The sequence below is a fragment of the Leuciscus leuciscus genome, assembly GCF_965113295.1.
Source record: "Leuciscus leuciscus genome assembly, chromosome: 7".
Lineage (NCBI taxonomy): Eukaryota > Metazoa > Chordata > Actinopteri > Cypriniformes > Leuciscidae > Leuciscus > Leuciscus leuciscus.
The window spans coordinates 24,787,950-24,803,689 of record NC_138731.1 but is presented as its reverse complement, the minus strand read 5'-3'; the positions used below and the strand labels follow the sequence as shown (position 1 = coordinate 24,803,689).

Genomic DNA, 15,740 nt, shown 5'->3' with positions numbered 1-15,740 from the left:
GCGCCGTCTGAAAGAGAGCACCTTCAGCGGGACGAGTCACTGAAGTCGCTGGCCGCGCCGCCTTCCTTGCCTTCCTGCTGCGCTTTCCGGCATTATATCCTTTCTCTGCTACTGTGTTTATGTATGTGTGTGTGCTCGCCGCCGCGACACACACTCCCATTGCACTAAAAGAGCTGGGCGTCTTTTTCAAGACGCCCCTTTTCCTGATCACGCAGCTCTCGCACTCGCTGACGGCGACTGCCCTCACTGCGAGTTAGGTACTGCCTATGGTGACTCTGAGGACTCACCTGGCATCCTTCTCCGAGACTGCTCCTCCGCCCCCCCCCCCAACCCGCAAAGCTTGCCGGTTCGCCCGCTTGCCTTGCCTGCTTGGGGGACGATACCTGTTCTCCCTCTGTTCGAGCCGCGCACACCGCGCCGCTCACAGAGGATGTCAGGAGCGGGCGGTCACGGGGCTAGCTTTCTCTCTCCCTCTGTTCAAGCCGCGCAAACTGCGCCGCTCACAAGGGAGGCTGGAAGCGGACGGTCGGGGTTAGTTTTTCTTTACGTTATAAGAAAGCTACCCTGCCTTCTGCGCCCCATTCATGCGTCACTCACCGGCGAAAGGAGAAAGATGTGTTTTTTAGTCCCTCCGAGGATGGACTGACCTTCAATTTCTCATACATATTCCCAGTTCCCTGATCATGCGACTGGAAATATCAATATTGCAGCAGGCGAGCCTGTTTTAATACAAGCGCGCCTGCAAGCATACGCCGAAGAAAGCATGTGACGCTCTTATATGCTCGTGCATCCGAAAACCTTTGCGTTCCCCCCTGTGGCTCAGTGGCGGAATCATTGGTTTTTCTCACGAGAGACCGGAGTTCGAATCCCGGTCTAGCGGCAGTTAAAATTATGCCGCCAATGCTTCGCTCTGTCAGTTCCCTGAAAAGCGACTGCAGACGTGCATTTTGCAGCCAACGAGCGCGTTGCACAACCCGCTCGCCTGCACCCAAACACCGTTTCTATGGTTTCCGTGCGTCACTGGCGAAAGGAGAAAAGAGCGTTTTCTGGTCCCCCCGCGGACGGACCGACCTCCTCTTTCTCGTACATTTCTCATTCCCCTCTGAAGTTCGGGCGACTGGAAATGTCTGTATTGCAGTGAGCAAGCCTGTTGTAATACACGCATGCCTGCAAACAAACGCCAGCACGTTGACGCTCTCTTATAATACTCGCGCTAACTGAGTTACAATGTGTCTCCCCCTGTGGCCCAGTGGCAGACTCTCAGGTTTTTGCACGCGAGAGACCCGCGTTCGATCCCCGGGTCTACCGGCAGATAAAATGATGCCGTCAATGCTCGCTCTGTCAGTTCCCTGAAAAGGCGACTGCAGATGTGTATTTTGCAGCCAACGAGCGCGTTGTACAACCCGCTCGCCTGCACCCAAACACCGTTTCTATGGTGTTCCGTGCGTCACTGGCGTAAGGAAAAAAGGGAGTTTTTCTGGTCCCGCTGCGGACGGACCAACCTCCTTTTTCCTATACATTTCCCATTCCCCTCTGGAATTCAGGCGACTGGAAATGTCAATATTGCAGTGAACAAGCCTGTTGTAATGCACGCAGGCCTGCAATAAACGCCAGCATGTTGACGCTCTGTTTCTATGGCAACTTCTCGCTCGTTCAGTTCCAGTAAATGTGACTGTTCCAGTGTATCCTGCAGTAAACAAGTCGGTTCTGTCACCCGCTTGCCTGCACACAAACGCCGTTTTTACGGCTACCCAGATAAATCCCATAAGTGTGAATTTTTTCTGGTGTCCCGGCCACGGCCGATGGTGCTTTATGTGTAAGAAGAATGCCCACTGCCCAGTGCCCATCTCTACACACAAGCACAGCCCGTCACACAGGGCTCGCGCACATGAATCGGCTCAGACCGATTGCGCTTCAAACATGGTGAATGTGCCCACTAACACCACGTTATGCATGTCTCACGGTTTCTGTAAAAACGAAACCAACGTGCACTCGCTTCACGCAAGCGGACGATGCTTTCGGTGTGATAAATGTGCCCGCTGTCCCGCGCCCACATCCACACATAGACATGACAGTTCCCACGGGAACCGCCCAGCCCTCCCCCTCGCGGTTAACCACCGCAGAGGAGTCGAGCGCGGGCAATCTGCCCGCTGTCATCAGCGCGCCCCATGCCTCAAATGTCACGAGCGACACGCTTGTGTTACAGCACACCGAAGCTTCTCCATCGCTGAGCGAGCGGAGCGCGCTTCGTATTCGACCCCTAGCTATCCATGCAGACGCATGGGCAAAGCTACCCGGGGTTTCGAAGTGGGTGCTGAACATTATAGAAAGAGGCTATTCGCTGCAGTTTCGCCGACGCCCTCGCCGCTATGTGGCGCGCGTCGAGACCACGGTAAAAACAGAAGTAGCACATCTACTTCGAGCCGAAGTGACGAAACTATTGAGCAAAGGGGCCATAGAACCTCTCTCTCAAGATCAGAGCGAGGGAGGGCTATACAGCAGATACTTCCTGGTACCGAAAAAAGACGGGGGTCTCAGACCCATACTAGATCTAAGGCAACTGAACAAAGTGCTTGTGAAGCGACAGTTCAGGATGCTCACGACCAGGCAAATCCTTGTGCAGATTCGCCAAGGAGATTGGTTTGTGTCAATAGATCTGAAAGACGCGTATTTTCAAATACAGATAGCGTCACGTCACAGGCGATATTTGAGATTCGCCTTCGAGGGCCAGGCATATCAGTACACAGTCCTGCCGTTCGGTTTGTCCCTAGCACCCCGTACATTTACGAAGTGCATGGATGCGGCGCTCGCACCCCTCAGAATGAGAGGCATGCGAGTGCTGAACTATTTGGACGATTGGCTGATTCTAGCGCAATCTCGCGCAGTGCTCATAGGACACACGACCATTTTTACTCGATCACCTCGAGGATTTGGGTCTGAGTGTCAATTGGGCGAAGAGCTCCCTGTCACCCAGTCAGAAAATATCTTTCCTGGGCACAGAACTGGACTCACTATCCATGATAGCGCGACTATCACAACAGCGCGCGGTAGACATTCGACGCACAGTGAACTCTTTTCGCTGCGGCGCGTCTGTCCCGCTCAAGAGATTTCAGAAGATGCTAGGTCTCATGGCCTCAGCATCGTCAGTGCTCCAGCTGGGTCTGCTCCGCATGCGCCCGCTGCAGTTTTGGCTGAAAGCGCGAGTCCCACGCGAAGCGTGGGCACCCGGTTTGCTTCGCCTCAGGGTCAATCAGAAATGCGTTACAGCTCTGAAACCCTGGAAAGCGAACGACTGGTACCAATCAGGTGTAAGCCTGGGGACTTCCTCGAGGGTGAAAGTGGTGTCCACGGACGCGTCCACCTCGGGATGGGGAGCGCTGCTCGAGGGCAGACCGTTCTTCGGCCAGTGGTCAGAACGGGAGAAGCTCCTGCACATAAACTGCCTCGAAATGCTGGCAGTAGACAACGCGCTGACGCGTTTTTGTCCCCAAATAAAAGGTCACCACGTCTTGGTCCGTTCGGACAACATGTCTATGGTGTCCTACATAAATCGCCAGGGCGGCATCAGATCCGAGAAACTGTACAGGCTGGCAGAACGCCTCCTGGTATGGGCTCAGTGCAACCTGCGCTCGCTCAGAGCAGCGCACGTGCCAGGGATCATGAATATAGGACCAGACAGACTGTCCAGGAACAATGTTCCGGCAGGCGAATGGTCTCTACACCCACAGACAGTCCAACTGCTGTGGAAGAAATTCGGCAAAGCGGAAGTGGACCTGTTTGCGTCTCAAGAAAACGCTCACTGTCAAGAATTTTTTCTCCAAGAGCAGGAGCGCGCTGGCCCATGTGTGGCCCCGCCGCCCGCTCTATGCTTTTCCCCCGTCTCTCTCCTGCCTCAGGTGATAGAACGGATCAGGGAAGAAGGATGCTCAGTACTGCTGGTAGCACCGATCTGGAAAAACCAACCTTGGTTCCCAGCCGTGATGCAGTTAGCAAGTACTGCCCCGTGGCCAGTACCAGTGAGGAGAGATCTCCTCTCACAGGCCCGCGGCTCGATCTGGCATCCTCACCCGGAACTATGGTCCCTTCATGTCTGGGCCATCAACGGGTACATGTTGGACTCCCTAAAGGAGTATTAAACACGATCACGCAGGCTAGAGCTCCGTCTACAAGACGACTCTATTCTTCGAAATGGTCAGTGTTTTCGGGCTGGTGCACAGCCCGTGGTGTGTCACCCACAAACTGTGATGTGACGGAGGTGCTTTCCTTCCTACAAGAGCTGTTGGACGGGGGCAGGGCCCCCTCCACGCTCAAAGTTTATGTGGCGGCTATAGCAGCGTTCCCAGAAACAACGCTTGGTCAGTCAATAGGAAGGAACGATTTAGTCATCCGCTTCCTTAGAGGAGCTAAGAGACTGAATCCTCCCAGACCTCCCTCAGTCCCCGTATGGGACCTTTCTACGGTTCTGGAAGCCATGAAAGGTGCGCCATTTGAGCCTTTACAGTCAATCGATTTGAAACACCTGTCTTTCAAAACGGTGTTTTTGCTGGCTCTCGCTTCAGTGAAGCGCATAGGGGATCTGCACGCGCTCTCTGTGAGCGCGGCGTGCATGGAGTTTGGGCCCAATGACTCAAAAGTTATACTCAAACCTAAGCACGGTTATGTTCCAAAATCCCTCAACACACCGTTTAGGGCGCAGATTATCTCTCTGTCAGCCCTACCGGTCCCTGATGAGGAAAGAGACGCGAGCCTCCTTTGCCCAGTCAGGGCATTACGAGCTTATGTGTCTCGCTCGTCTGTTTTCAGACAGACGGAACAGCTCTTTGTTTTCGTTTAGCGGACGTTCTAAGGGACTAGCCGCGTCGAAACAGAGCCTATCCAGATGGATAGTTGATGCTATAGCGCTGGCATACGCCTCCAAGGGCATGCAGTGCCCTTTGGGTGTCAGAGCGCATTCCACGAGAGGCATGGCCTCTTCGTGGGCCTGGTCAAGTGGGATTGCCTTGCAAGATATTTGTATGGCGGCAGGCTGGGCCTCCCCGTCTACATTTATAAGGTTTTATAACCTAGAGGTTCCCGCCCTGCAGGCCAGGCTGCTGTCGGTCTAAACTACCAGTATTATCTGACCTGATGCGTTCAGCTCAGAATGCTGCGTTTGCTGAGCACAGCTCAATGTTCGACAGTTTAAAGCTGGGCAAACTGTGTAAGACCCACATTTTTCCCCATCAGTTCAGGCCGTACCCCGCCCTGTCTGTATGATGAAATTCGCGTCCCATCGACGCTACTTTATGTGGAAAAGTGAGGCTGCACCCCTCCTTCTTCCCGGACTCTCTGTGAGTTCACTGAGTGATTGTGCACTATATGTACCCCGGGCTTTCGCCCTTGGGTCTTTGGTGTCAGATCTCAGCATGCACGGCGTTTTACATTGGGTCCCCTAGCGTAAGATATCTTACGCAGTACGAGAGACCTCTCGTAAGAGAACGTACTCGGTTACTAACGTAACCTCGGTTCTCTCTAGAAGAGGGAATCTTGCCGTGCATGCACACGCTCTGGTTGCTTCGATGATGAAAAACCAGATAATAGCTGCCTGCGAGCGATATTTATAGGCCTAGACCACGCCCATTTCGGCGGGACGTGACGCAGCGGGCGCGAAGTGCCCTGATTGGGTCTGACGTCACGCCAGGCCTCGCTCGATAGGCTGCTGCAGTTGCCGCAGAGCAGCCAATAGGCGCGCGAGCTGTCTCGCCTATGTCTGCATTGCTGCTGCAACGCGTTTTGCATTATTACAAAATTAAGGATAATTTTTGGCTTCAATATCTCGCGGAAAAGGATTTTCCCCTAGCGTAAGATATCTTACGCAGTACTCGTTCCCTCTTCTAGAGAGAACCGAGGTTACGTTAGTAACCGAGTACGTTTTATTTTAAAAAATAAATTTAAAAAACATGAATAGACGAACTGTATAATACAGTGCCGTCTTCAAGACAAAGTAAACACAAAATACATTAACTGTTTGAAATAATATTTAAATACTAGTCATAGTAATGAAATGTACAACCTTTGGATAAGAATGCTTTAATTTCACAATATTTGGAGATTTACTGAGACATGTCAAAAACATTTTTGAAGAGAAGTTTGATGATCCTCAGGATAGGTCAGCTGTTATCTTCCTCTTGCCTCCTTAACTGAAAGACTTGAGTAAACCGAGCAGTATCTGCACCAGAGGAAGACCCCTGAGAGGAAATGACACCAACTCTTTGCACAGCTTAGCTTGTTTGTTTTGGAAAAATTCTCATTATCTCCAAATGGACTCAAAGACTGTCAAATATGTATGAACCTTTTCTTTTGTTTTTAAGTGATATTACATTGTGCTGGTGCACACTGTTTAGACTGGCATGTTGACGAGGTACAAATGAAGTTGAAGGATTACTTAAATCTCGTGAATAATTAGTTCATTGCTGTTGTTCTCTTTTTTTAAAGACATTACTAAGGACTTTTATTCAGCAAGGATGCATTCAATTGATCAGACTTACATTGTTACGAATTATTTCTATTTAGGATAGTTTACCCAAAAATGGAAATTAGCCCATGATTTACTCACCCTCAAGTCATCCTAGGTGTATATGACATTCTTCTTTCAGGCGAATACAATCGGAGTTATATAAAAAAAAAAATCCTGGCTCTTCCAAGCTTTATAATGGTTGTTCTTTAATAAAATCAATGGGTTACACTAATCAACATTAAAAGACTTAATTTTACTTAGAAAGGAATCTACAGTGACCCATTCATCTTTAGAGGATCTGTACATATGTTTGTATGTATAGGCGTCTCTTAGTTACTGAAAGGCCCACACCAATAATAGCATTTATTTAGTTGCATCCTTTTCTGATGATGAAAGCTAGAGGAAGGTAGACGTTTGAGGGATGAATCAGACCGCTGCAGTGGAAGAGTCTTTTGATTACACAGTGCTTGATGAATTTCAAGGTTATTGTTTGTTCTCATAAAATCAACTTGTATTTGCTTTACTCTGAACCCAGTTTCGTACTGGCTTATGAGGCGTTTGCTCTAAGTCTGAATCATACCACTACAGATGCTGTTAATTATTTTGTAACTTAGTAATGCGGTATAAGATCCAACAAAATTACATCTGAGGAGTACCTGTAATAGAATATAAAACTTTTTTAGGAAAGACATAAAAAATAAGTCATGCCTGATCTGAACCAATCCCAGCATTAAAATCCACAGTTGTGACAGCCTAATTGATTTGTATTATGTTTTGTTGTATTTGCTGTTCTCAAAATTTTGGGTGGCAGATTTAAAATCGCGCACTTCTGGGGGGTCCATTTCCAGCTGAGCAACTGCCACTGGGATGAATGGGAGTATAGCTTTAGAAATAGACCTCCTTCGAGATCACTGGTGTTAGTGACAGATGTTACTCTACGTTATCAATATAAATCTCTCATGATGCATTTCCAATGAGGAGGATAGGTCATCAGCATGTAATTCTCAATTAAATGGCTACCAACTGCTTCCACAGCTGTACAGGTTGCACCTTATTGACAATACCACCCCCTACCAAGTCCGGTGGCCAAACCAGATCAATAAATTGCCTGTGCTGGTTCAGGAACAGTGCACTCATGCTGCCATTTACAGACCCCAGCATGTGGAAACCCATGCTGCTTAAGCGAGATAAGCTGATGAGATAGAGGATGATGGGGCACTTGGCAGGTCCATCCTGTGGAAGTGTGTCTTGTGACCGTGTTTACTGATTAAACCAGACTTCCTTTTGAGAAACTAACAGAAGAAACGATTCCTTTCCTAACTTTGTTTAAGATGCTAAACTGAGCTTCTCTAAGTTCATGTGGACAGATACTGGAACACATCTTTGTCATTTTTTTAAATTCTCTTTATGGTAGAGTAAGATCACAAGACATGGATAAAGAACATAGATGTGGAATATATTTACAGTTTTGCATATAATATATAGCCTATATATTTAGAGAAATCATTATTGGTACTGTTAACTAAACTGGTACCTAATTCAATAAGAATTTCTATATAACATTTGCAGTGCAGTTTGTTTCACTCCGCTTTGTGTTTGCTTGTTTCAGTCAGAGTCTGTGCATGATTAGTGGAGGATTCAGTGACTCTTTCTGCAAGTTACGCAAGTAGGTGGCAACAATTGACTCATTATGAGTGAAACATTGAATCATTTACTCAACCGATTTGTTCAAAAACTTGATTAATTCATGAACAAAAAGGGTGTCTTCATTAGTGAGTCATTGAATTGTTCACACTGACTCATTCGGTAACACCACTCTTTGGTAGAAACTAAGCTTTTTCGAAATCAGTTGAACCAGTTTCCTTTCAAAATGATTCAAGTGTTTGAAACACCACACGCTGACGGCACATGCACCAGCCCAAACAAGCATAAAACACCATTTAAAAACTATTGCAAATGTTTTCTTGAAAGTGTGATCTATTAAATGCAATCTACAAATCATCAAATACCATCAAGCTTCAAAGGGATAGTTCACCCAAAAATGAAAATTAGCCCATGATTTACTCACCATGAAGCCATCCTAGGTGTATATGACATTCTTCTTTCAGACGAATACAATCGGAGTTATATTATAAAATGTCCTGGCTCTTCCAAGCCTGAAAATGGGAGTGAATGGCTGTTTGACTTTAGAAGTCCAATAAAGCGCATCTATTCATGATAAAAGTGCTAGCTTCCGGCAGACGGCCGTACGCATCGATTTACGCAAACTTAATGACGGCAATTGACGCCTCTCGTGGTTCAAACACACAGGGCTGGGCAACCGCATTTGTCATTACGTTGTGCGTCAAGTTCAAGGGTTACTCTTTTGGCATAAATCGATGCGTACGGCCGTCTGCCGGAAGCTAGTTATTTTAGTCAATAAAGTTTTAAATATGGATATTTTTCTGAACCCATCGCTTCACTTCAGAAGACCTTAATTAACCCCCGTAGAGCTGTTTTGAGCACTTTTATCATGAATAGATGCGCTTTAATGGACTTCTAAAGTCAAACAGCCATTCACTCCCATTACCAAGCTTGGAAGAGCCAGGACATGTTTTAAAATAACTCCGATTGTATTCGTCTGAAAGAAGAATGTCATATACACCTAGAATGGCTTCAAGGTGAGTAAATCATGGGCTGATTTTCATTTTTGGGTGAACTATCCCTTTAAGTGTAAATAAAATAAAATAGGGCTTGATGTAAATATAATATTAAATGTAAATATTATAAACTTGTTTTGTGTGATAATGGAGGGCTTGGCTAATTGGGACAATAAGACAATTAACCAATTTTCCTTTTTATTATAGTCTAAAACAATGTGCCATTTAAAAGCTTCACAAAGCTGAGACACAAGGTTTGTCTTCACTGTGGAGCACAAATAGACAAAGTAACTGGCAATACTGTGTCTAAAATGTAAGTTACTCAACATTACCCAAGCTATTATTACAGATCTTTTCACTGCTCAAATGAGTGTGATATCATTGCGGCTTTAGCACGGAGGACCAGTAGCAAAGCCCGTAATGACAGTAGCTACACTTGCTCCCAACTTCATGCGTAATTGAAAAAAAATTAAGTTATGTTAACTTCCACATAACTTATTTTTTTTTCAATTACGCATGAAGTTTATTTACTTAATAATTTTAAGGCAACGGGTTTCCTCACTTTTTTAAGTTAAGTCAACTTTTTATTGTGAAGCTGAATTATGTTTAAATGCACCCGTTACTCGTCATAATTGCATTTTTATTAGTAACAATTGTAATTAAAGAGCTTAAAATGTAACTGTCAAAATGATGACTGTTACAGTAACTTGGTTAAAACAAGTTCATATTACTTAATTGTGTGTGCTCTGTTAACATTACTCATTTTGACTGAGTTTTCTTTACTTTCTTGACGTTATTAAATTATAGAGCTCTCCAGTTCAATTTGTACTTGTAAAAATGTAATTATGACGAGTTACATTGAGATAATCAAAAGCTAATTTGACTTGCTAAATGTGATCATTGCATTTCAAAGAGAAGCAGAGTCACCTGTTCTCAGACTACAATCAATAGGCTATTTCATGCATAAATGTGATAAGATCTGTTTCAGATTGCTATCTTTTGCCAGGATTCTGCCCTAAAAGATTATCCATTTGAATGAAATTTTGTGTCAAGTGACACAATAGATTAAACCCAGTGTCTAGAGATATACTTTGTTCCAGCAGTGGCATATTTAAATCTATGAACATCTGTGGAGGTTATAGGTGCTTCCATCAAAACAGATAACCGGACAGTCTGTTAATCAGATAATAATCTGTGTGTGTGTGTGTGTGTGTGTGTGTGTGTGTGTGTGTGTGTGTGTTAATTATATATAAGATAAACTGATGTTATAATAAATGTACATTTTTATAGATCTTTTACTGGCCATTACAGGATCATAACTCCACCTTTATTGCATTACATTTCTGAACACTGTCCTTTTCTCTCAAATATAATTACCAAGAGTAATACTACTTAAAAAATGAAGGATTATACTCCTCAACACAACAGGAACCGGTAATTGTCTTTTTTTTTTTTCAAATTCAATTGACTACTGATTTAGACAAATGAGCAATTTGTTTAAAACAACGGCAGAAGCAAACATCTATCAACATGCTAAAGGAATATGAAATCTAAATGACGCCTTGTCTGTATCTATATAAACAAAAGCTTTATCTCTTAGTGAGCTACTGAGATGGGAGACATTGAGGTGATGGATAACAGCAATACTTTACACTCTCAGAGCCCTGATAAATCCAGCACACACTCATGCACATGTGCAAAGCCGTGTAAAAATTTACAAACACACAAATGCATAACTCCCAGGTTGTCTTTCAAATCATTTAAATTAATACTCTATTTGAATTTACAAGGATATTTCTTTGAGCTGAAAAGGCAACTTTTCCAGTATTCGTTGACCTTTTGCGGTTGTTGAGTCAGAAGTGGCTGGTCTGCTTTGTTCCTGATGATCTTGCAAGAACAAAGTTATTTCCTGAAGAACACAGGCAGGCCCATTTATAATGCATTGATTGAACTGTAGAACGTTGAAGGTTTGTGGCATGCACCAAACCAAGGATACTATCTAGTTTTGAAGGATCTTTTCTAGAATGGAAATATGCATTGAAAATCTATTCTCTGCTGGTTTTATGCTCACGGTTGGTATTTGGCATTAACATAATTTGTATGTTTAATTGACTTTATTCAGTTTAGATTGCCTGACATTAAATGATCCCTCTTTTCATTGCCTTTCTGAAAACCACAGAGAGCTGTTACTATGATTATTGACAGAAAAAGCTATACTTATTATTGACAGAATGCAGTTAGTTATGAAACAAACCCCTTCCCTCTTAGGAACTACGACTGCTTCTTAATGATGATAAACAGATTTGTGGGTAAATTGATTACAGGGTTTGATGCTGTGCTTGGCACTTAGTTGCTTATTGGGTTTTTAAGACTTGTATTGACATAGACATAGTGGTCCATTTATTTCTTTACCTATGGCTAGTAATTCTAGAAGTAAATGAGTATTAGTGAACATTATAATTGTTTTGCAAAAATAAATGCAGATAGACAGAAACATGAAGACATCCAGAGGTGAATAGGTTAAACGTGTATCCAAAAGATATCACTATACTTCCCCCTGTTGATTTATTAAGACAATATTGTTTGTATTACAAGTTTTCTGAAATGTTATGTTTATGCTAATGAGGCATTGTGTAATTAAATATGCACACATTTACATACCAGGTCATTAACAAAACAGAACATCGGCCAGCAGTTCTCGGCAGTCCAGAAGTAGACTGAGGCGATCAACCACATCCTGCCCTGGCGTGACTCCTCTGTCATCAGGCTACCGCGGGATGCCCCCCAGTCAGCTCATCGCCAAGGGCGTCCCCCTGCGGCGTCTACATCTGCTCGGGCGCCACAGGAGACAACACCCCGGCCACCCCGTCGAGCTTCCCGCAGGAAGGTAACACAGCCTGTCCTTCCATCGAAGCGGCCATGAAACAGGCATGCTCAGAGATGTGGGGAGCTGCTCTCGACCAGGAGGTGGTGAAAGCACCGCTTCTTGCCCCGGAGGAGGGCCGGGTGGAGAATCCTTGTTTTTTTCTTTCGCTGATGACTGCTGAGCTCAACACATTTTCAATAAAAGAGCAGTTTCCTCAATCTCTGGGCCATACAGGGCGTGGTCTGGCAATGAGCGACGCTACACTTCCTCATTCCCAGTCCCCCCTTTCACATTTGCCACGAGCCAAGAGGGCGCAATTCAAGGATGCGTTGCCTCCTCACTGTTGCCTCTGGCCATCCCTTCAGGGGGATCCTTGAAGCCATGTAAGTGTCACACTAGACTCACTGCCTCTACTTCGGGAGTCCTCCTAGGTTCAGCGGCATCTTCTTTGCCTTCGTGGCAGGCAAAAACACCCATGTCCTGCATACAGAGGTTGCAATCCTATTGGTGAAGGACATAATAGAGCCTGTACCTTCAACTGAGATGAAGACGGGTTTTACTTCATCATACCCAAGAAAGGAGGTGGGTTACGGCCGATCTTGGATCTGCGAGTTTTGAACTGGGCCCTTCACAAGCTCCCATTCAAAATGCTGACGGAGAAACACATTCTCAAGATAGGTTTGCAGCAATCAACCTGAAGGACGAATACTTCCACGTCTCAATTCTGCCTCAACACAGACCATTTCCTGGGCTTTCCTTCGAGGGTCGGGCGTATCAGTACAACGTCTTTACCAAAGTCTCGGAGGCTGCCCTTGCCCTGAAATGGGCATGGTACCGCAGCACACTCTGTGTGGTCATCACACCGATCTTTTTCCAAACTTTCAGCCTTTGGTCAGACCTTGCCTTTCAACGGCCTGGAGTGCCCTTAGAACAAGTGTCCAGGCACGTTGTTGTGACAAGAGATGCCTCCAGAACGGATTGGGGTGATGTATGCAATGGGCACGCAGCTTTGGGCTCCTGGACGGGACCTCGACTGCAGTGGCATATGGTTCGGACGGACAGCACTGCGACAGTTGCGTATATCAATCGCCAATGCAGTGTACGCTGACGTCGCATGTCTCAACTTGCCCGCCATTTCCTCCTCTGGAGTCAGCAGCATCTTAGATTGCTCCGCGCCATTTACATTCTGGGCAAGCTCAATCGTGCAGCCGACGTGCTCTGACAGCTTACACTCTCGGGAGAATGGAGACGAGCGCCTTCTTGGCTCTCAAGGTGAGTTCCCCACTTGGTGAACCCTGGATTGAGTTTCCTACAAGCATCCTTCTGTAGTCAGATTTGGCGGAGACGTCCGATATCAGGCCCAGTACTCGAGTACATGTCAGGTCGGTCAGCCCTTGTACTGGGTTAGATCCCCCATTTGTTGTTATTCCCCCTTGGTAATCCCATATGTGTATTCCTTCACGGTACAGTTTCCCTGTCGGTAAACCCATGTCTTTCCCTGGCCAGATTCTGTTCTGCCCTGTCTCTACATCTGTAGCAGTTCCACCCCTGTCTAGGCAGATCTTTCCATATGTAGCACTGACCCATGGGTCAGTCCATATGTGTATTTCCACATGCTCTTCCCTACGGGGAGGATGTGGCCTCCGTAGTGTGCCTATCCATTGGACTAAGTACGCTTCCCCAGCTTTAAAGTCCGCGTGAACCGGAAGTTGCAGATTACCTTTCTCCAGTGTTGTGACGTATTTCCAAGTGAAACGGAATATTGAACAGAGGGCAGGGTTTTACTTTAGTGCTCCTCCTCTCCATCTCTGCTCATAGCAGACTAACGGTTTGAGGGGAGTGGTTAAGCGTTTTTCAACCCAAGACGTCAAGCCTACGTCATCAGAAAAGGAACGCCATTCCAGACCGGAAGTAACTTTTCAGACTTTGATTAAAGATTACCACGGCAAACAATTTTTTTCTGTGTATTAACTTGCACGGATTAATTGTTCACCACAAGACTAGTAATATGCGCTAACAAAGTAAATAGGGTCAATTTTGATTTCATGCCGACTTTAATTACTCTGGTCATGGCTGAAAAGGAAAATGGGATTTGGTAACCGAAGCACTCTTCCCAGGAAATAAAATGTAAAAGGAACAGCAGATATTACAGTCTCCATGGTAAGCCCTGTCCCACACATGAAATAATTAACTCTGGGTCATTCTAAACCAGGGGTAAACAGAATCCTGATTTATCTTTATTTACGTTTCACACTGCTCATACTATATCCGGGGTTAACCGTTAATCCTGGGTATTCTTAAGCTGCCGTTTCACACTGCACATTCCTAAACCCAGAGTTAAAGTTCTTATTTGCATATTCGCGGTGTCAATGTTACTGACTGGACAAACGCAGCACCTGACCTGTTTACATAAAGACTCTATCATTGTGCATCCTCATATTACACATTGCTGACTGTAATATCAAGGTTCTTTCTGAGTGAACTTTTCGAATTATAATGATAAGAATGACAGTCTCTTCTTCACTCCAATTGTTGCGTTTTCGCTCCTTTACCCGGAGTTAAAGGTGGTATCAGTGATTTCAGGCCCAAAAATATTTTTGTCACATTCATCTAATCTTTCCTAACGATCCGCTAGCTGCCCGCCCCATAAGCATGCCGTCAAAAAAACGCGTCTCTGTAGGCAGCCTAGGCTCTGAGATCTGCACACAAAAACAAATGGTTTAGCCAAACACTCACAACCAAAACAAATAGTGTTCTAACCAATCACCGACAGGGGGAGGGTGTTGTGAGGTTTTGAGCCAGCTTTTTCTTCAGCTCTGACTTCGCGTGCAGCCGTGCACGAGCACAAAACCTCACAACACCCTCCCCCTGTCGGTGATTGGTTGGAACACTATTTGTTTTGGTTTTGAGTGTTTGGCTAAACCATTTGTTTTTGTGTGCAGATCTCAGAGCCTAGGCTGCCTAGAGAGACGCGTTTTTTTGACAGCATGCTTATGGGGCAGGCAGCTAGCGGATCGTTAGGAAAGATTAGATGAATGTGATACAAATATTTTTGGGCCTGAAATCACTGATACCACCTTTAAAAAACGGTGTTTAGAACGACGATAACCAGGGGTTAAGCGCAATGTGAAAAGCCCTAAGAGGGACTTCTAATGGGTTTGAACGGTCTTTGAAAACTCTTTCTCTTCTTACTGCCCTTTCATAAAAGCAAAGATTAAAGGGGTGGTATAATGCCCTTTTCACAAGATGTAAAATAAGTCTTTGATGTCCCCAGTGTGTATGTTAAGTTTTAGCTCAAAATACCCCACAGATATTTTATATAGCACGTTAAAACATTTTTGAGGGTGAGCAAAAACGCATCATTTTGTGTCTGTTCCTTTAAATGAAAATTAGCTGCTGCTACCAGCACAGAGGGCGGAGCTTTAACAGCTTGCACTCACACAGACATGCACTGAAAATTTCAAAAACTTTTGCCTTTTATGTTCAAACCGGATTCAGACAAAGATGGAAAGACTCAAGAAGAAGTGACAACATGTAGAATGCAACAGGACAATTCTGAATGGTTAGTTGATCAATTTATGTAGCTTATGTGTAGTTATCTAAGTTCTAGTCATTAATTAGCATATTCTGTGTAGTCCCTACCAGCTGTTTGTTGTAGTCCTTGAAAAGCGATTTCTTTAAAAGCAAATATCTCCCTTTGCTTTGAACTTTGCAGATGTTGCTTATGCTCAAACAGCAA

At 45.2% G+C, this 15,740-nt stretch overlaps 1 long non-coding RNA gene across 1 annotated transcript; it reads right to left on the bottom strand.

Moving 5' to 3' along the window:
• Positions 1–14,559: 14,559 nt before the first annotated feature.
• Positions 14,560–15,226, bottom strand: LOC309502962. Its single transcript, XR_014207440.1, has 2 exons — positions 14,769–15,226; positions 14,560–14,636 (listed from the first exon to the last, which is right to left on the bottom strand). It is a non-coding gene; the product is annotated as an uncharacterized lncRNA (long non-coding RNA).
• Positions 15,227–15,740: the final 514 nt, after the last annotated feature.